Raw genomic sequence first — 20,733 nt, 5'->3', positions numbered from 1 at the left:
ATAGTAATTGAATACTTGCCATGTCCGAGGCACTCTGCTAAGCACTTTCCATGAGTTATTTGATTGACCTAAGCAACCTTGTGAAATTATTATCAGTCATTTTGAAGATCGGGCAGGATGTAAGAAGTGAAATTACTTGCGGAGCACATGCTCTTTGTCACCATTCCACAGTCCCCTCAAGGGGCCCTGCAGCCCAGCTCCTTCCTCCCAAAGGGGAAATTGATTCCCACAGAAGAAAATCAGATATTCTAGTTCTCACAGAGAAGCCAGAGATGCTGTCATTTGTGCTACCTGTCACCTACCAGACCCAATAAGCAGAGACAGGGATTGAGTCTTTGTGGGCGCTTCATTCAAATGGTCGGTGGTCTGAGAAAATAGTGGGTTTGTACCCGAACAAACAGTATTAATTTTTTTTTTTATAGGGAGAAGGGAAGTGTAGGTAAGAGGAGAGGAATTCAGGGGAAAAGTTAGAAGTTAATCAGATAAAGAGCTGCAGCATTCTTGCATCTGAGCCCTGGGTGTGGGCGTCCCCGCCTCGGACACAGTGCCTTAGAGAAGGTGTGATTGCCTTCCATCCTCCCCGCGCACAAAGGTGGGGCTGCTCAAGGTCTCCTGGAGTCAAGTTCATGGAACAATAGCTTTTTAACACGCTTTGATTACTAAGCTTTATTAGCCAGTACCAGAAACTACAATTTTTCCAAAGTTTGAGCCCCTGTCCATAGCAAAGCCAGGGCACCCCTTTCCGTCCTCTTCCTGGATTCTGAGTTCTGTGTCTGGAAGGGAGGGAATGACATCGGGGATCTTCTCCCGGCTTCCCCTCCACATCTGTCTCCCAGTTAGCTGACCAGCAGTTCAGTGACTTTTGTCATGAAAGGTTTGAGAATTAGCAATGGACGCTTGAGCCTTACTGCCCCTCCCTTGTGCAGGATGAGCCAAGGGATGTGAATAAGGACAGCAGGAGGGGAACCACTTGCCATGTAGGGAGCGTGTTCTAAGAGTCGGTGCTTTGCTAAGCATTTTCCTTCCTAAATTTCAAATCTAATCCTCACCACCATCCTTTGAAATACAATGATAAGAATTCAAACTTGAATTCACATTTTGGTTCTACAACTCGGTAATTCATTTAGGCAAACCAGTTCATCTCTCTGGTTCTCCCTGGAAGTAATAATGCCAATCATATTTCAGGCGATTGGGATGGCAATTAGATGAAAGAAGGCATATATAAATGCTCAATGCATTCCCTGGCATACAGGTATTGATAAGTAAATGATGTCTATGTTTATTATTGTATTCATTGTTATCCTTATCTTAAGGTAAGGATAAGGTAAATGCCCAAGGTAAGTATTCAAGGCTAGACCCCAGGTCTGAAAGCTGCTTTGTGCTTCCTTCCCTTTTGTTATTTTCATCCCAAAAAATCCCAGGTTCCACATTTGTTATTTGGAAATATGGGTTTTTGTTTAGATTTTTTAAAAAAATAGAAACATCCGAGCACAGGCCTACGAACCAGAGGATCGCGGTTCAATTCCCAGTCAGGGCATATTCCTGGGTTGCAGGCCAGTTCCCTGCAGGCCAGTTTCCGGCAGGGGATGCACAAAAGGCAACCATACACTGATGTTTCTATCCCTCTCTTCTTCCCCTCTAAAGATAAATAAATTAATTAAAAAAAAAAAAAGAACTGCATTTAAAAAAAAAAATAGAAACATCCTTCAGAGCTCCCAGATAACGTGACCTGATAACTGAGCGTCCTGAGTGGTAGACGTAACCTTCTTTACCGTCTTGTCACTTCATTCCACATAGAACCCCACATGTTCCCAAATGCTCTTGTTTTCCCACAGTTGGGTGAGAGTCATGATTTCTGATAGGACAAGGCTTCATAGAGTGTTCACAATCCCGCACGATCCACCCACTGACTCTTGAAGTCTTGTGTGCCCACCCTGTTCTCTGTCAACACCTCTCTTTTGGTTGTTTTCCTGCCTCTTTTTGATAGGATCAGCTGGGAAGTCCAGGGGATTGATACGTGTGGGTTGACTACGGTCCAAAAGGAAGGAGAGCTAGAAATGAGACGCCATAGGCGTCTGGGTGAGTTTCGAACGTACGGTCTTGTTTGTTTCTGTGGCCACAGAGATGAGTGGACACGTGGATGACTTAGCTTAATGTTGCTTGAAAGTTAGGTTTACACCTGTGATGGTATGAGCCAGAAAAACAGCGACCTTCACAGAGAGGATTCTTGGCTTAGATGAGGCGCAGAATTTCTCTGTGATCCCGGAAAAGTCCTTCCTCGTCTCTGGGCTTCATGTCACCCATCTATAAAATGAAATAATTGTCTGCGATGTCTTCCATCTCTGTTTTTTGAGATTCTCTTTTTCCAAAGCAACATGAGATGTGTCCCACTATGTTCTCCTTTAAACTTTCCCCAGTGTAATTAAAACAGGTCACCCTGCTTCAGTTTCGGGCCGAAGTCTTTCTTCTGCAGCCCCTGTTGGCTGCCAGCCCTGGTCGCTCCCTGCAGCACTGTCGGGTTAACTACATTTTCTCTCTTCTCTAGCGTGTCCTCAGGACCCTTCCTGGCAGAGTGAGTGTGGGAGCTGGGAAGAGCATCTGGAGGGGCCAAGAGACTATCTCTCTGTCTCAATATTTACTATTTACCAAACACAATAAATCCACCCTATCTTGCTTTTACTAAGTGGATCTCCATGGAGACAGGGGGTACATTGGACATAATGATGACTATGAGGTCTCCTGGCGTGAGTTAAACACACATCCCCCCCCAGCTTCAAAGCCCAGGCAAAGCTTGTAACAATGGATTCTGTCTCTAATTAGAGGGTCCAGAACATGCTCCAGGTAGTCCTTGGACCCACACACAGCCAGCATCTCCCTGTGGGAGAGTATCACTGGTATGAGCCTCATTGGGGTCATTGTCATCATCATTGTCATCATCACCATCATAATAGTGGCAAGGCAGTTTTGCCCAACAAATAATTTTTTAAAGTCTCATTTATTTTCAGAGAGAGAGGAAGGGTGGGAGAGAGGGAGAGAACCATCGGTGTGAGAGAGAAACATCAATCTGCTGCCTCTCATATGTGCCCCACCTGGGGACGCATCCAGGCATGTGCCCTGACCCGGAATCGAACCCGTGAGGTTTCTCTTAGTGGGATAGTGCCCAAGCAACTGAGCCACCCCGGTCAGGGCTCACCCAACACATGTTAATTGAGTTTTAACTATGTTCTGGGCACTGCAGTACGTGCTGCGGGGAAAACGAGCGAAAGAGAGAGAAACAAAAATCAAGTTGGCAAATCAATCAGCGAACAAGAACAGGCCGTGATGAGTGATGGGAAGGAAATAACTGGCTTGGAATGTGAGCTGCCACCTGGAGTGGCAGGAGGGGAGGAGGCTCTCCTAGGAGGTGGCGTGGGAGCCGAGATTCGGGGAGACTGCTGGGGAAGACGGAGGTGTGACTGGTACTGGAGGTAGGTTTGGTTTGAGGAAGAAAAGCAGAGTATGGGGAGGAGGGAGCAAGGAGAGAAGTGATTGGAAGTGGAGTGGGAGAGGCAGGCCTGCTGGGCCTTGAGGGCCACTGGGAGATTTTAAGTAGGAGAGGGACATGCTCTGTGATTTTAGAGGGCTACTCTGGCTGCTTTTGGGAGAACGGGTGCATTTCAGGGTGGGGTGCTCTGACCTGGAAACATTAGTCACCTCAGGCTCCTCCCTCAGCTTTCTGGCCTTCATGCAGACAGTCACCAAGGTTGAGAGGCGCTGGAAGCCGGGTGGGGGCTCAAATCAGTGTAGTGCCAGTGGAGAAGTGCTTGAACCAAGAACTTCACTTAGCAAGGGTGTGCCTAACTCCTGCAGTGTGCCAGACAGTGTTCTGGGGACTGGGGAAGCAGAGCAGGACGGGACAAAGCCCCCACCCCTGGCGCATAGACAGCAAACAAGTTGACGGGTGTATAAGACTACTTTCGAGAGTATGAAGTGTATATATAGATGGAGAGGAGAAAGCAGGAGATGGGGAGCAGGAGTAACGAGGCCATTCGAGACGGTGTGGTTGCGGACAGATCAGATGAGACGGTGGCAGGAGGGAATGGGAGGCATGAAAGGGGGGAGTGCGGCCTGTGCTTCGGGGTACAGGCTAGTGCTGCTTCCCCGGCAGGAGGAGCACGGGGAGTAAATAAGTGGGAAATTGGGGTGCTGCCTCGGCCTTGCCAGTCACCAGTCACTAGGGCCATGCTGTCCTCAAACTGGGGGTATGATCCGTGTTTTATCACGGGAGCCCGCTTGTTTCAGCAGTTGACAGTTTGCGTGTTAGCCCCGCCCCTCCTCCCCAGCTTGGTTGTCTCATACTTCCTCCCTGCCCAGAGGAATGAGTCCTCCCAGACCTTTCCTTAAGGGAACAGGAAAGAGCCTCTCTCTGGAGCCCTGTTCTGCCTGCCGATCCCCACCTGCCGGCACTGCAGCCTCAACAGGTCCAGTCTGGAACTCGTCATCCTCCCTCCCCTCTCCTCTTGCTTAAAGGGCCCTGCCTCAGCTGGTGGTACCAGCATCCACCCACTCACACAGACAGAAGCTGGGAGTCATCCCAACTGCTCTCACCCCCACCCCCTCACAGCGCGCATCCAACCAGTCACCACGGCCTTCAGGTGTTACTGCCGCTCTCACCAGCCTCTGAATCTCAGAGTCATCTTCTTTTTTTTTTTTTAAGATTTTATTTATTTAGAGGAGAAGGGAAGGAGATAGGGAGAGAAATATCAATGTATGGTTGCCTCTCTTGTGTCCCCCATTGGGAACTGGCCTGCAACCCAGGCATGTGCCCTGACTGGGAATGGAACCTCGATCCTCTAGTTCGCAGGCCTGCGCTCAATCCACTGAGCTACACCAGCCAAGGCCCCGTTTTGCCTCTTGGCTGGCTTTCCCCCATCAACCACCTCCATCACCCTTATTGATGCCAGAGGGAGTTTTCTCAAAAGCAAATCGAACTGTGTTATTTCCAAGACTTGGAAGCATGCCTCTCCCCCATGTTGTCTTCAGGATAAAACCCCAGCCCTTTAGTGTAGGACATAAAACGCATCGTGATTGGTCTCCGTGAACTTGGTGAGCCGCGTCTACTCCCATAAGATGCAAATGAAGATTTACTTCATTCTCTGCTCCCGTAAGACAAAGGCTGCCCACAGCAAACTGAGGGCACACTCTACCTGATGTCTCCACCCCTTTTACGCGTGCAGGGCTCTCTTTGTGAGTTCACATCGAATGCCTTTCATACCTTAAAACTCATCCCCCTAATTCCCTTCTCCAGAAAGACTCCCTTTCCTCCATGCTATTTCTGGTCCTTGTCTATCTTTACCCGTCTTTGCTTACCAATATGGTGGTCCATTGACTGGCCTGTCCCCTTCGATAGCAGAGGAGGTTTTTGAAAGCTAGGACTGCGACTTCCTTCTGGTGGTGTCCCAAAAGTTGGTGTCTGCACAGGATCTGGTCTGGAACGGTGGCTCACAAATAATTAAATTGGATGCGTTTAGACCTAAGTCCTTCAGAAGCAACCTCGTCCTTCTAGAAGCTTAAAGCAACCAACAGTTATTGACAACTAAGGCAGTTTCATAGGTGTTTTACAGGGGTAGGATTTAAGAGTAGGATGGGGAAGCTATCATGAATACTTCCTACCACAGCGTTTAATCACGGGCAGCTCGAATTACAGCCTGAGCCTGGGACCCCAGCAAGAGTGTATTTATCAGGATTTTGACCAGATTAGAGTGGAGTGAGAATGGTGTGCCCTGCGGGAAGGGTGGGAATGAGAAGTAGGATTATTTTCGAATCCAGAAAACTCTGGCTCTTTTACATACCCTCTAACTTCCGCCCTCACACTAAAAAGTGTTCCATTTGTAGTTGCATTCTCTCCACTGCATGTTACAGGTTGGTCAGATCCTAATGTTCATCACGGAGTATTTCCTGCTTTTCACGTCACTGCAGATGACAGTGTCGCCAAGCCTGCCAGCACTGGCCAGGGTCCCCTTTCCTCCAGCTTCCCGTAGCATTTTCCTCGCTGTCCTTTAAGCTACCCTCAAGGTCCTTTTACACTTTCACTAACAAGCCCTTGGAGGGCCCTCCAGCTTCTGTCTGCTGCTCCAACACAGGGTGACCATGACATTGTGATCTACAGTAAGAAATATAAATATGGTCTTTGGACACCGGAATAGGGAGCAGAATCATAATGATGCCGCATGTTTAGGTTTCTGTGATAGCAGCAGCCCACTTTCAATACCAACGTCTGTTCTAGTTATCTACTGCCATGTAATATTTTAAAAAAAAGCAAAGGGGCCAAAATGAAGGCACTTTTGCTAAGCCACCTCACCCACCCAAACTTTAATAACTAATCTAATTGTCCCTTCAGCCTCTCACAGGGGTGGAATTTTAAACCAATTCGTCTGGAATTTCCCGATTCAGATTCCTAAGATAATTAGTGGGACAAAACCCCTGCCACTCCCTTCCCCCTACAAGAAGATGTCCTGCCGAAGAACAGCTTTTCTTTAATTTATTCATTTATTTATTTTTTGCTGACTCCGCATCCCACCCGTCTGCCTATAAAAACCTCCCATTCTGTATAATCCCTTTGGAGCACCCTGTCCAATTCATGGCTCTCTTCATAAAGCCAATTAGATCTTCACATTTTCTTGGTTCAGTTTTGCTCTTCAACAGTAATAAATCACCCAAATCATGTTGCTTAAAACAAGAATAATTTTATTTAGTTGCTCATGGTGTTTGGGCTTGACGAGACTCATTTAAGCCAGTTCTCACAGTGTTTCTTGAAATCGCCATGGTCGGCAGGGGCCAGAGTCTGATCCCCGCTCTGGGAAAGCCAACCTAGGATATCAACAGACCAAGCTAGTTAACCAAGAGCTGAGCTGAGAGGCTGTGGGGACTTTCACAGTCCAAATGGACCCGAGGCTGCTATGTTGGGCTGTGTGCAAAAAAGTTAAAGCAAATCATCTTTTGGGAGAGAAAGCCAAGATTCAGAGATGGCAGAGAGCATGGGGCACTCGCATTCCTGTGGCTTTCCAGGCCCTAAGTCCTGACTGTGCTTTGTTCCCCAAACACCTCTGCATTCTCCCCGTAACCTTCTGTTTTTGCCCGGAGGTGTCCTGGAGAGATTTCTGTGCCTGGCCTATCCAAGATGGCACCCTGACCAGAACCCTGGAGGGCTGTTTGTGATTCGCAAGCAGTGGTGGGAAGAAATGAGCATGCACTTCAGGGCCATTGCCTTGTGCATCCATTTATTTCTATCCATGATTAATTAAGTTTCTGCTGATCTTCTCTTCGGTGCCAACTTCTGCTAGGCAATGTCAACTGGGCACAAGATCTAGTGACAATCACCCAGAGGCAAGTCCAAATTCTTCCTTTGCTAGTTACTAGCTGGGTGAAGTCCCCACTTAATTGGGGATTCCCCTTTCTCATCCAGGAAATGGGCATCGGTTTGCAGAGTTGGTGTGAAGATTAAACAATATATGTCTATGATGTGTATATCTGTATAAATCATGTGATATGTGAAAAGCCCTTACATATTTGAATTTTTTTTCCTTGTTCTCTTAAATCAGTTAACACTCTGGGCTGGATAAGTCTGTGTGGAAGGCTGTCCTGTGCAATGTAGGGTATTTAGCAATATCCCTGGCCTCTACCCACTCCCCTTGACCCCAAGTTGTGATAACCAAAAATATCCCTACATAGTGCCAGATGGGCTCAGGGGCGAAGATGGGGCGGGAAAAATGGCTAGCAGCTGCAAACCGCTGCTTTAGATAAACAGCAAAGGCATTTATGCCTCAAGCTACAGACCTGACATTCACCTCTGCGTTTGACTTCCCGACCCATCTGACCCCCTTTCACTGGGCCTTTGCCTCCGAGACTCAGTGGCATCAGGAGGAAAGTGGATGCCACTACGGATTTCGTGCTGCTGGCCCTGCAGAGGGAACTGTGCCTAGCCCCTCCCCCTTCCTCTGGCAACCAGACCCAGTCCTGCCTGTTTAACCACCTCCCACGACTTCAGCATTAAGCAGGGCGGCTGACCCACCACAGCACTGGCATGAGGAACAGGCATGGCCAGATCTGACAGTGCAGAGAAATTGGAGTCTTTCCCTAGTGCTGTTTGCAGGGGCCCCAGTGCGAGGCGAGGGGTCGAGGGTCAGAGCTTTGGTGGCTCACAGCTGGAACATCCTTGTCATGGCCTAAGGGAGAGGAACGTTTCCAGCAGTTGCTTCAGAATTTCTCAATAAGGGGACCATGGGCCAAGCAATCCGATTTGTGTAGATTGTGTTACGGAACTACAAGAATCTTTTTTTTTCCCCACTTTATGCCAGTTTGAGAAAAAGTCAATTGTGGATGTTAAATATCATGCTGCAGGTGATAATGATTTCGTGCAGGGTGGGGCCTTTTTCTGGACGTGCTGCTGTGGGAGCTGGGCAGGACCGGCCTGGCTCTGCCGGTGTCTGTCTCCCGACTTCTCCCTTGGTCCTTTACTCACGGCCTTCCTCAGTTCCTTGGACACTAAGGTCCTTCAGGGCCTTTGCACTTGATAGTCCCTTGTCCTAGAACATACTCTATTTTAGTCGGGTCGGTCTGCCGTAACAGGACACCACAGACTGGGTGGCTTAAGCAACAGAACCTTCTTTCTCGCAGTCTGAAGGCTGGGAAGTTCAAGATCAAGGTGCCGGCAATGTAGGTCTGATTCGGAGGCCTCCTCCTCCCCTGGGGTGCTCATGTGGCCCTTCCTAGGGGCCTAAGCACAGAGGGGTGGGAGAGCAAGATCTCTGGTATCTCTTCTGATAAGGACACTAGTGGTCGGATCAGAGGCCCGCACTCACTGCCTCCTTTCACCTTAATTGCTTCCTTTGGGCCCCATCTCCAAACGCAGCCAAACTGGAGGCTAGAGCTTCAACATTTGAATTTGGAAAGGACAAGAACATTCAGTCCCTACCACTCCCCTGTTATACCTATACTTGCCTTTTTCTTTAACTTGGTTGGTTTAGCTCTTGGCTCTCTATAACACATCTTCCTTATTATTATTATTATTATTATTTTTTGCTATGTTCTTTGCTTTGCTTTTCTTCCTGGCCCTTAACACTACTTCAAATTACTTTATTTTCTGTCCCCACTTCATTGATTGGGATTAAATGAGCTGGCTTAAGTAAACGTTCGTCACGTGCCTGCAACACGCAGGGCACTGTGCTGGCTTCTGGGTTCGCGGTGGTGACAGACAGCACACACACTTCCTGCCATCACGGACTCGCAGTCCAGTGGGGACGTTTATCGGACACGGGCTGTACATCAGGCGTGGAGCTGGGAGCTTTACTGAGATTACTTTGTTTGATCTTCATAGAAGTCCTGTGACATAATGACGGTAATGATTTCATTTGGGGTGTTGCTGATTTTGTGCAAGAGACAGCTAAGACCCCAAGTGGATAAGCTGCTCTTTCAAAGCCATTTTTCAAAGCTGTTTGAAGCTGGGCCTGGCAGTCTGGCGCCGGAGCCGATGCTCTTGACCAGTCTGCTGAGCTCCAGCTGGAAGGCAAGCGGGGCCCAAAGCATGGCGGAAGGGATGAACCGTCGGGAACCACAGTGCTGGAAAGCACTGAATATTGCGTCCCATTACCCACCATAGTAACCCAGAGGTGCCCTTCGCTATGAACAATCTGGGCTGTAAAAACCTGGGTGCTCAGGGTTGATGCTGTGAGGCATTATCAAGAATGTGATCAAAGTCATTGCTATGGGATTGCTCGCGTTTGGAATATGTGACAGAAAACACAGTGGGGGCTTTGGTGACAGAAAGGCCTGCGTTCAAACCCTTGCCGTCCCTCACTGCCCTGGGACCCTGGGGCAGGTTCTGAGATTCGAGTTTTCTTATCTGTGAAAGGGAGGATACTTCATAAATGAAGTAGCTAGTTTTTATTATCATGTTCACAGTGTATTTAAACTATAGTTTGATTTTTTTTTTAAATCACTAACCTGTCGAGAGGCATCTGTATTACATAAAGTGAGGTTAACCCGGGAGCGAGTTGCATGAACTGATCACTCGGAAGCCGCCCCTTCTCCGTTAGTTCCCCCGCGTCCATCACGATGACAACCCTCTCAGTCCCCGGCTTCCTTCCCCCTGCAAGGGGTGTCTTCGGGCAGCCTGCCAAGGTTCTGGGAGGTCGTCGGAGCCCAGGTCCCTTGGCACACCGTGTGTCTCCTTTCTCTTTGCCCCCAATTTCAATAGGAAGGCGTCAGTGTTAGTGTGTTGGGTGAGGAAGAAGCAAGAACAGGGGAAAAGGAAGAATTTAAACTTGAACCCAAGTCATCGGAGCCCCCCAAAACCACCTTGTTTTGGGCAGGACAAAAAGAATTACAGTCCCACCATCTTTGGGCTTTTGGACTTAAGTACATCTTTGGGTGCTTGGAAGGCATTGGTGGATTTTGCCTGCACTCCTTCTGAAAGTAACTTGACTTGTGTTTCCTTTGGGAAACCAACCTTCTCCTGCTCTCAGTCTCTGTTCCAAGTCCAGGTCGGCGTGCAGCCTGGCCTGGCAATCAGCATACCCCGTTCCTCTGGCCACAGCGATTGGGTCAAGGGTGGCAAAGTAAGCCAAAACTAGACTAACAAGGTTTAATTTCAGCATTTTATTGCTGCCCCCTGCCCCCCCACACTCAGCTCCTTGGATGTAAACCTGCTGCTTCAGCGTCAGTCCTTTAGAGGGCGCTCTGGAGTGAAGCCAAGGGGCGGAGACCCGGTGCTTGGAGTCATTTTCAGTTCCTCCATCTTGTCCGGCTTGCATTTTTAGATCTTGGGCAGATGAACCCAGTTCCTCTGTTCTTTCTTTGCTTAAGTCAAGTTGGTTTTGGTTTTTCGAACTTAGAATCCAGAGAGTCTCGAGGAACAGATCTGACTTTGGATCAGAGTTAGAAGAGGAGGCAGCTGGGGTGCGAGCGGTCTGGAAGCCACCTCCTAGCAGATGCTTTTAGGGAGACCAGCAGGGTTCACCGGGTCAGGAGGGGCTGTCGCAGGGCAGCTCGTCTTCTGGGGTGGTCTGTTCAGAGAGGCCCCTCCCAGGAATCGGGGTCCCCTCCTTCCCCAGCAGGGCCTTGCCTTTGGTGCACAGGGGCGTCCCTATCGCTTGGCGTCCTGCCACTCACAGGGCGTGGCCTGGGGCCTGTTCCTCTGCTCCGGCAGCCTGCAAACGTGGGAGATGGGGGCTCCTTAAATGCCGCCAGCAGGGCTCTCTGAAACTGTTGCTCGGTGAGCCTGTCACGTTCTGTCACTCACACAGCGGCGGTGCTTAGCAAGAGCCACCCGGTCCCAAGGGTTGTTTGGTCAGCATTTCCCCAGGACCTCCGGGGGGACGCAGACACGTGTCAGCTGGGGTGTCCCTTCCGTCCCTTCTGTCCCTTCCGTCCCTTCCGTCCCTTCCGTCACTCCGCATGCGGTTCTCCGCAGGTGGAAGTCACCCGGGGCACGCAGTTTGTTTCCTAGGACCGTCTCTGCTAGCCACTGTTTTGGGTTGGTTTCCTGAGAAGCAGAACCTGAGATGGGGTTCCAGGCTCATGTGATTTTTTTCAAGGGAGCAAAAGAGAAGGGGAAGGAGGAAGCAGGACAAGGTCGGTGAAAAGCGAAGCAAAAACGTGGTGTCACGGGAATCTGGTCTACCCTGATCCGGGGCTCCGCGGAGCCGATCACCGAGTCGGCCGGGTTGAGGCAGGGCAGCCCGCCTTTTGTGCCCCCCTTCCCCGCCCCCCTTCCCCCGGTCGGTCAGCCCTCGGCCTCCTCTCCCAGCCAGGAGCACAGTCTGTGTTGCTCTCCTTTCTCCCTCAGAAACCTGGGGTTGGGGGGCCAGGGTGGGGTGTCAGGGAGCAGATCCTCGGCCTCAGCAGAGAGAAGCTCCAAGTGCTTTGGCCTTTGTCCCACTTTCCCTGGAAACTGATGACAGGTTTAGAGCTGTTGTGATTCACTGGAATGCACGTCACTGGTGCCACCTCTGCTGGCATGGCTGTGGCACGGGGGCTGTGAAAAGGCCTGCGAAAGGCCTCTGGTTGGATAACCGTGGCTGCTACAGGATTGTGTTGCAAAGGCCTTTGTCTTTGGCTCCCCCTGACGCCTGGGATGCTCACTACTTGTTCACTAATTGTGGGCTGAGTTAGGGAATCAACATGAAATCCAAAGGACTTGGGGTATAAACGTCAATTTTCTTTTCTTTTTTTTCAGCCAGTTGTTGTGAGTGGGCCTTACAGGCAGGGATGACAGGAAGGATGAGGACGTGTGGGTTTAGAGCCTCTTGTTTGGAACCAGGAAGACCTGGGTTGGGATCTGAACAATGAAATGACCTTGAACATGCGGCTTGACTTCTCTGAGCCTCAGTTGTCTGTTCACGCATCTCTACTCCTAGGGTTGATGTGAAGATAAAACGGGATGATGCGTGCACCCAGAGCGTGCTGAGGCTGGCTCTGAGTTCTTGCTCTTCTTTAAAGAACGAAAATCGAAAATCTGCGTGCTAGGAAATGAATGCACTGAAAATGGCTTAGAGATCGAGCTAGCAGACTCATACTCAAAGCACAAGCCTTGGCCTGAATCAAAAGATTAGTGACTGAAGGACACTTATGTGGTTTAAGGCAAAAATATAACGAAAGTTGGATGAAAGGAGACCAAAGAGAGCAACCAGACACAGCGTGAGTGATCGGATGCTGAACCAGCAACACTCAGATCTCTCTGAAAGGTGTTTTTAGGACAGTTGATAAGACTTGGGTGTGGACTGTAGATTACATAACAGTAACATGCCAATGTTCTTTTTCCTGACTTTGATCCTCGTATGCGGTTATGTAAGAGAATGTCCTTGTTAGGAAATACACCCTCAGGTCTTTAGGGGTAAAGAGTCATGATGTCTGCAACATGCTTTCAAGTAGTTCACAAAAGCGCTATGAAAAAAGTACGGAGAGAATTATAGTGACAAGCAAAAAGGCCAACCGCAAACAATTGCTAACTCTGGGTAAAGAGTATACAGGGGTTCTTTGTATCACTCCTGCAACTTTTCTGTAAGGTTATAGTGATATAAAAATATAAAGTTATACAAATGCTTGTGGTGGGAATGTAGATTTATTTTGATAATCCACTATAACAAATTATTTAGATAATTAAGTTTGTTCTTAATCCATCAACCCTGGAGCTTCCAGGGCAGAGTAGAGTATGGTGCCACAAGGTCAGCATCCAGGGTCAAAGGTTGCATGTGGGAGGGGCAGCAGCCAGATGGTAAAGACAGTGTGCCCAACTCTAAGGACTTGAACTTTGGGGAGCTGCTGACAGGTGAAGAACCCATTTGTAGTCCAGGATGGTCACAGCAGCAGCTGGTGTGCAGTGTGACTAGGAGAGGGAAGGGGAAGTTGCAGCAATGAGACTGTGGAGCCATGAAGAAGAGGAATAGTGGGTTTCGAATTTCATTTGTGGTGGTGGGGAATAGAAAGAAGGGGATTTGCCCTGGCTGGTGTGGCTCAGTGGATTGAGTGCCGGCCTATGAACCAAAAGGTTGCCAGTTGGGGGGGGGGCGACTTTCCTTAAAAGTACCCCTGTGTGCCACGGATGAGAGTAAACATGACTGAGACGTGATGTGATCTGTTTGGGGAGGAGAGGTGGCCAGTTTCTTGGGAAAAAGGCCTTGAGCCCCTTCCTCCGGGGCTTTTATTGGGTGGTAATCTGCAGGAATACAGGGCAGCCAGGATCAAACAGCAGATAACATTTCTAAGAAATCGGAGGGCTTGGTCTGAGTCAGTGTCTGTCAGAAAAGGGGGTTGCAGAACTTTGGGGAGACATACTCATTGCTTGGACCCTTATCTTATGAGTGAAAGCACTCTTAGCAGAGCAGATTTCACAGGTTTATCAGGAAGTCTTTGTGATGCCAGATTTTTCCCCGGGAGACGCTCTAGCAAGGCAAGGAGCTGCACCTCTCCCCATCAGGTATTCAGGCTTAAGGGGATTAGACCCAGGAAGTGCTTCTCCCAGAGGTCATGGGGACTCAGGCTCTGTCACATGGGCGGGGGGGAGGGTTCATTGCTCTTGGTTGCAGCCCCTGCCTCCTCCCCGAGTTCTTCCATGAAGGCCTCCCAAGTGGTCGAGTCTGGCCTAGGTTGCCCCTCCTCTGAGGGGTCATACCCGTCAAGGACTTCAACTATGCTTTGAGGGCAGGGAGGAAACTGAGGCAGCATTTGCTACCGGAGACAAGCTTTGTCTCCTGCAGCTGGAATTCCAGAGGTCATCACTTGCTTATCCTTAGCCACGGGGTAGAGTTACAATTCCTGAAACCAGACAGAGTGGTCTACAACAGCCAGTTCTCTTCCCAGTCAGGGCACACGCCTGGGTTGTGGTCCAGGTCCCCCATTGGGGGCGTGTGAGAGGCAACCAATCAATGTGTCTCTCCTACACTGATGTTTCTCTCCCTCCATTCCCTTCTCTCTAAGAAAGAAAGAAAATCTTAAAGAAAAAAAGAAGTGGGTTCAGGGCCACAGCAGCCTTGGAACCATCTGACTGGGGAGTGATAGTGAGGGGGTGGGAGCAGTCCAGTAAATAGTGATTCCACTGACCCTGAAGGCGCTTCAGTAGGAGAGGGCGTGGGGTAGAAGGAGTGGGCAGGGCACCATGAGGAGTTCTGTACAGATCAGAGGGAGTCAGAGGCCTGCACGTCGGGTCATCTGCGGGCCGTCGCCCCCTCAGTTCATGGCACACACAAAAATGTGCTCTCTTAGAATTGCTGAAGGATGGACGTTAAGCCAGATTGCTTTCCAGTTCAGTTAAACTGGCTTTACCTCCCCTTAGCTGTGAAAGGGGGTTGGTTGGTGTTTTGCCCAGATCCTTGCCAGCACTTGGTGCTTTCTGACTTTCCACTTTGCACTAATCCGATAGGGCTGGCTAATGATACGTTGCTTTTTATTGTTCACTAGTAAGTGTAGGCTTTTTTTTTACCCTCCCCTTGTTCATCAGCCGAGTTTCCTTTTCTACCAATTTCTATGTATATCATTTGCTCATTTTTCTGTTGGGTTTCCCCTTTTTTTTCTTGCTGGTTTTGAAGGAGTTTTTGAATGCTTTAGATATTAATCTCTTGTCAACTTTAAATATTATGTGTTTCCCCGATTTTTCACCTGTGCATTTTGCCTGTAAAATTTCTAATTTTGTTGTAGTCAAAGGTAATATTTCTCCCTATGTGATGTCTCCTGTTAGACTTTCAAGAGGTCCTTCCATCCTTTCATCCCTTTCCATCTCTCCTCTGGCTGATTGTCTCATCTGGAATTTCCTGCCTCACTAATTCATCCTTCAGAGTTATTCATTCTCCTGTTCAGCCAATCTAAGGAGTTCTTTTTTTTTAAGAAATATATTTTATTGATTATGCTATTACAGTTGTCCCATTTTTTTTCTCCCCTTTATTCTCCAGCATCCTCCCCTTTAGTTCGTGTCCGTGGGTCGTGCAGATAAGTTCTCTGGCTTCTCCATTTCCTACACTATTCTTAACCTCCCCCTGTTTATTTTGTGCCTACTAATTACGCTTTGTGTTCCCTGTACTTGCCCCCATTCTCCCCTCACCTCTTGCCCCTGATAACCCTCCATGTGATCTCTATATCTGCGATTCTGTTCCTGTTCTCGCTGTTTGCTTAGTTGGTTTTTGGTTTGTGTTTTTAGGTTCAGTTGTTGATAGTTGTGAGTTCTCATTTTACTGTTTATAGTTTTGATCTTCCTCTTTTTCTTAGATAAGTCTTAGATAAAACACGTTTCTTAGATAAAACATTAAAGGGTTTTATGCAATAAGGGCTTGGTGATGATGAGCTCCTTTAGCTTTACCTCGTCTGGGAAGCACTCTATCTGCCCTTCCATTCTACATGAGAGCTTTGCTGGGTAGAGTCATCTTGGATGCAGGTCTTAGCCTTTCAAGACTTTGATTACTCCTTTCCAGCTCCTTTTTGCCTGCAAGGCTTGAGAAATCAGCTCGTAGTCTTATGGGATGGAGTTCCTTTTTGTAAAACATTATACTTTTCCATACTGTCACCCCAGTGTTGCTTATTGTTTTTCAGGATAAGTGCTCCTGAATTGCTTTATGAACTCTGATTCTCTCCTATGTTTTCTAGAGTGTTTGTTGTGCTTTTTGAGTTAATAGTGACTGAGCCGTCGTCGGTCCCGGGCTGTGCTGTAGCTGACATTCACTGCCCATCCTCCTGACTTCCCTTCATGGTGATGTCCTCAGTTATTTCACCTACACTGCAGTCAGAGATGCCACATACCCGAGAGGTTCGGCCACAGAGAAGGAAACTGAGGCACGTCACATTCAGAGCCAAGGGTGGGGTAAGGCGTTGGGGCTTCAGAGTGGCGAGGGGCCATTTGGAAGAGCAGATGGTCAATGAGCAGAAGTCTGTTGTCTAGGTAGGCAGGTCCCAAACGTTTACTTTCGGTGATAACTTTTGTGATGGGCAAGGCCCCTCATCTAAATCCTTTAGGGGTGAGGCTAAAGTTTCTCTCGAGCCTACAGGGTCTCAGCTGCCTTCAGCTCAAACTAATTCACATGTCAAAGTGGCACCTCTTAGGGAGGCCTGAGCTGAGCCCCTTCGACAGCTCGCCTGCGTCAGCCTTGAAGGGTCCCTAAAGCCCCCAGGCGTGCACGCACCTGTGTGTGTGTGTGTGTTCGAGTGACTTCTCTGTGTGCCAGAGAGTAGCAAGCAGGTGGGTGAACGGCCTTGGCTCCACCTCCTTTCTTATGGTCACGGACATCCAGGGCGCAGACCATGGGGAGACTTGCTGGACAGACAGACAGACAGGGCAGACGCTCAGAGGTCCAGATGCGCAGCTCGGCCTTGCGGCGGCTTGCGGGAACAGGTGGAGACACACCGCCAGGGTCAGCCTCGTTCACAGCACGGGGACTGGAGTTCAGGTGCACTCCTGGAGGGCGGGGTGGCAGACCGAAGGGAAGGGGAGTGTTTTTTCTCTGCGGCAGGGCTGGGGGCTCCGACAGGAACCCGCTTCCATTTAGAGAACCCACATACGTTTGCAGCGCTTGTGAATAGGTAAGCCAGGAACCCTAAATTAAAAAGAAACTTTTTTCTTCGTTCTGCTGCATCTCCCTTTGTTTCATTTTAAGCTCTTGAAACAGGTAGGGCCTCTCTCTGTAAAAACACCGTCGGAGACAGGAGCCTGGGCTTGAGCCGCTGCGGGAGGAGGCAGAGCTGTCCCTCTCCCAGGCCGGTGGCCTCAGGCGTTGTGCCAGAGAAGCAGGGGTTCGCTGAGGTCAGTCCCCGCTGTCCCGGAGGCGGCTCTTGCGACAGCCTCGCTTCCGCTGCAGGGCTTCCTTTTTCTTCACACTCCCCGTCTTTTCCTTCTTTCTTTAAAAAAAAACAAAAACTTGAGGTGGAGTTTACATAACATAAAATTAACCCTTTTACACGATTCAGTGTCCTTTACTGCACTCACACTGCTGTGTGACCCTCAGCTCCAGGTAGTTCCAGAACATCTTCCTCGCCCTCAAAAGGGACTCCCCAACTGTTACGTGAGGACCCCCACCCCTCAGGTCCTGGCAGCCGCCCGGCAGGCCCCTCTCTCTGAGGGCTCACCTGCCCCAGGGGCGAGTGGGGTCACGCAGTGTGTGACCCCTGAGCCTGGCTCCTCTCCTCGCCCATTTGTTCTCTGCAGTCGGCTCTCTCCTCCTCGGAGCTTTGGGGCCGCGGAGCGGTCTCCCGGGCATTTCCTAACTCCATTTTCCAGGGATCAGGCCAGAGACAGAAGGGGGAGGGCGGAGGGCTGGCCTCGGGGGAGGGCGGCCTCAATCAGTTTGGGGTCCTCGGAGTTTGGTTTTGCGGAGGTAAGAGGCGTCCAGGCCTGTGGGAAATTCTTATAAGCCTGTATTTGAGCCTGAACTGACCCCACGGACTGAGGAGTGAATAAATGGCATCTCAAATGCTCCGGGGAGTACGTTTTGCAGATTCTCTTGTGCATTTGCAATTGAGGAGGGGGTTTAAGGACGAGGGCGTGAGGGTGGGAGAGGGTGAGCCCGGGCCTGGATGACCCTCGGCTATGATTATGTGCTTCCTGCCGAGTGGCTGTGTCACAGAAGGAGGGTCTGAAAAGAGGGGTCTCAACCCACAGGCACAGAGACCGTGGTCAGGGCTCGCTTGCAATCGGAGATTACGCTCCCAGTGAAGCAGTTACTGTCTGGAGTGTGCCTCCCACGCTGACCTGCGCAGTGAGGGTTTTATGGTCAGAGCGCCCCGTGGGCTGCTTTCCACAGAGCCCCTTTTCCGTCCCTTTTGGAGGACCGTGGACTCAGCCCACGAGGTTTTAAGTGCCTAGTACTGGGGTTCCCTAGCCGAGCTCTGTGGGAGACAGGCTTGGCTTGGCTCTTGACTCGAAACAGATGCTCTGTGACTGGGAAGGAAAGTTGCATTTGGGGAGGGGGAAGGGGGCCTGCTGGAGGCTGGTGTGGCTGGATTTATAACCAGGCAGAAGAGCAGGGGAAACAGCCGCAGGCTCAAGTCGCCCCTTACATTCCAAGTGTCTGCACACCTGCTCCCGAGACCCAGACAGGAAATTGTCGGGAGGCTTGTGGGGTGGGGGCAGGTAGTTGGAGGCGTGGCTTCTCTCTAGCTCCCTGTGCCTCTGGTTAAAGACCTGGCTGGTGGCGCCCTGCTGCCTCGGGGCATCTCTCCTCTGGCCCACCTGCCTTGGTTCCCAGGGAGGAGAAGTACGGGTGGGAATTGCAGGAGGTGTTTGGGGCAGGCCCCCTCTGGGTTTTCTTCATGCAGGAGCGGCTTTTATTGTCTTGATGTACAAAGGTCTCTCCATGAAAGACCACAGTACCTGTGGCCGCTCCTCCCTCTAACATCCTTCACTCACAGGAAACTGTGTGACCTTGGGTAAGTCACGTCCCTTTTTAGGGCATCAGCTTCCTCAGCTATAAACGAAGACATTAGGGGGTCGAATAGTGTCTCCTCCGCTAAATTCATGTCCCCCCCGAACCTGCACCCTCGCTGGGTGCCTGGACCTCTGTGTCTCCTTTGTGTGGCTCCTCCTGTGCCACACCCTTTAAAAACAAACCGGTGAACTAGTCGGTACAATGCTTCTGAGCTCTTTGTGCTGCTGTAGCAAATTAATGGGCCCGAAGGCGGGGCTTGTTAGGACCAGACCTCCAACCGGCCGGCCTGTCGTGGAATGTACATCCAGGAAACAGCCTGGACTTTCAGTTGGTTTCTGAAGTGGACGGTGGGGGAGGAGCTGTGGACCTTTAACCCGTGGAATCCGATGCTGTTTCCAGTGTCAGAACTTTGTTACATTGTGGGACGCCCAGCTGGGGTCCGAGAAATACCTGGTTGTATGTGAGAACGCCCCCCACCCCCGACACCATTGGAAATTGGGTGCATGCAGCACCTTTTAACCAGGTGACTTTTTTAGGCTGCAAGTAGGTTTTCTCTTCCCATTTCCTTTTCTGCAGATGCTCAGAGAAATGACATGTTTGTCCAAGTGACACAGCAAGTCTTCGGCAGCCCTAGGGCTGTGGTTCACGTGCTTTTCTCTAGGGCAGGCCGGGCGATACAGGATGTTACATGCAGTGGCTGAGTCCCCAGGATGTGTATGGAAGATGACGCTGAGGGCTGGCGGGGGAGGGGCCGGCAGCAGCTGGGTGCTCACAGCCGAGGCCCACTTCCATGGACTCACAGCTTCTCTCTCTCTCTGTCTCTCTCTCTCTTAAATAATAGAGAGACAGAGAGAGAGGAAAGGAAGGAGAAAGGGAGCAAATCATCAGTGTGTGGTTGCCACTCACGTGCCCTTACTGGGGACCTGGCCCACAACCGGGGCATGTACCCCGACTGGGAATCGAAGCAGCCACCCTGTGGTTTGCAGGCCCACACTCAGTCCACCAAGACACACCAGCCAGGGTTCCCAGCCTCTTTTCATCTTGAGACACTTCTTGCAGCCTTTTCCCGAGTCCATGGAAAACCACGATGAAGGTTCTCCAGGCCAAAGTAGGGGTGCAGGGCACACGGTGCTGTGGGAGGCGGACAGTTTTTGACTCACAAGACCCAGGTTTGAGCCCCCTGGTTGAGAGCGGCCCCTCCAGAAAAGAGCTGTTTCATTACTTCCCTGAAAGATTGCATTGGCTTTACTCCAGCGCGCACTGCAAGGTCTGGTTTCACTCTTCCCAATGAATTAGCTTGCGCACTTTCCTTAATCCCATGGGCTCCGGGACGTCGCGCAAGGCTCGCCCTTTGTGGGCAGATGTCCAACGAGAGACATCCACCAAGGGCTCGCGCACGCCGCAGTAGGGGACGGGACCTGGCCCGGTTCCCGGTCAAACGGGACTCAAGTCCCCACCCTCCCCCCCTGCAACCCCTCCGCCGTTTCCCAGCTGCGGGGGTCCGTTCTGTCTCGCTAGTGGGTTAACTGGCCTTACGTGAAGTGTTGTGCGCAAACGTGTGATAAGAGCACGTGATCCGTGAAGTTCAGTCTTTTCACCTTCTCATTCTGTGAATTCACCTTCTCACCCGGGACTGGGCAGGCTCCCACCTCCTGGGTGCTTCTCCTACCTGCTCAGCCGCCAGCCGGGGAGGCTGAAATCATTTTCCGAACAAGGTCACTGGGGAGGCGGTTGCTTGAGGGTCCCTCTGCAGCCGATTAGACTGTATTCCGGCATTCAGAGCAGGGAGGAGCTGTTATTCTCTCTCCGCTGGTTCCCCCTTCCGTCCTGCCCCCCCTTCCCTGGCCCCGCC

The sequence above is a fragment of the Artibeus jamaicensis genome, unplaced genomic scaffold (assembly GCF_021234435.1).
Source record: "Artibeus jamaicensis isolate MK-2021 breed Jamaican fruit bat unplaced genomic scaffold, CSHL_Jam_final scaffold_3151, whole genome shotgun sequence".
NCBI lineage: Eukaryota > Metazoa > Chordata > Mammalia > Chiroptera > Phyllostomidae > Artibeus > Artibeus jamaicensis.
This window is presented reverse-complemented; position numbering follows the sequence as displayed.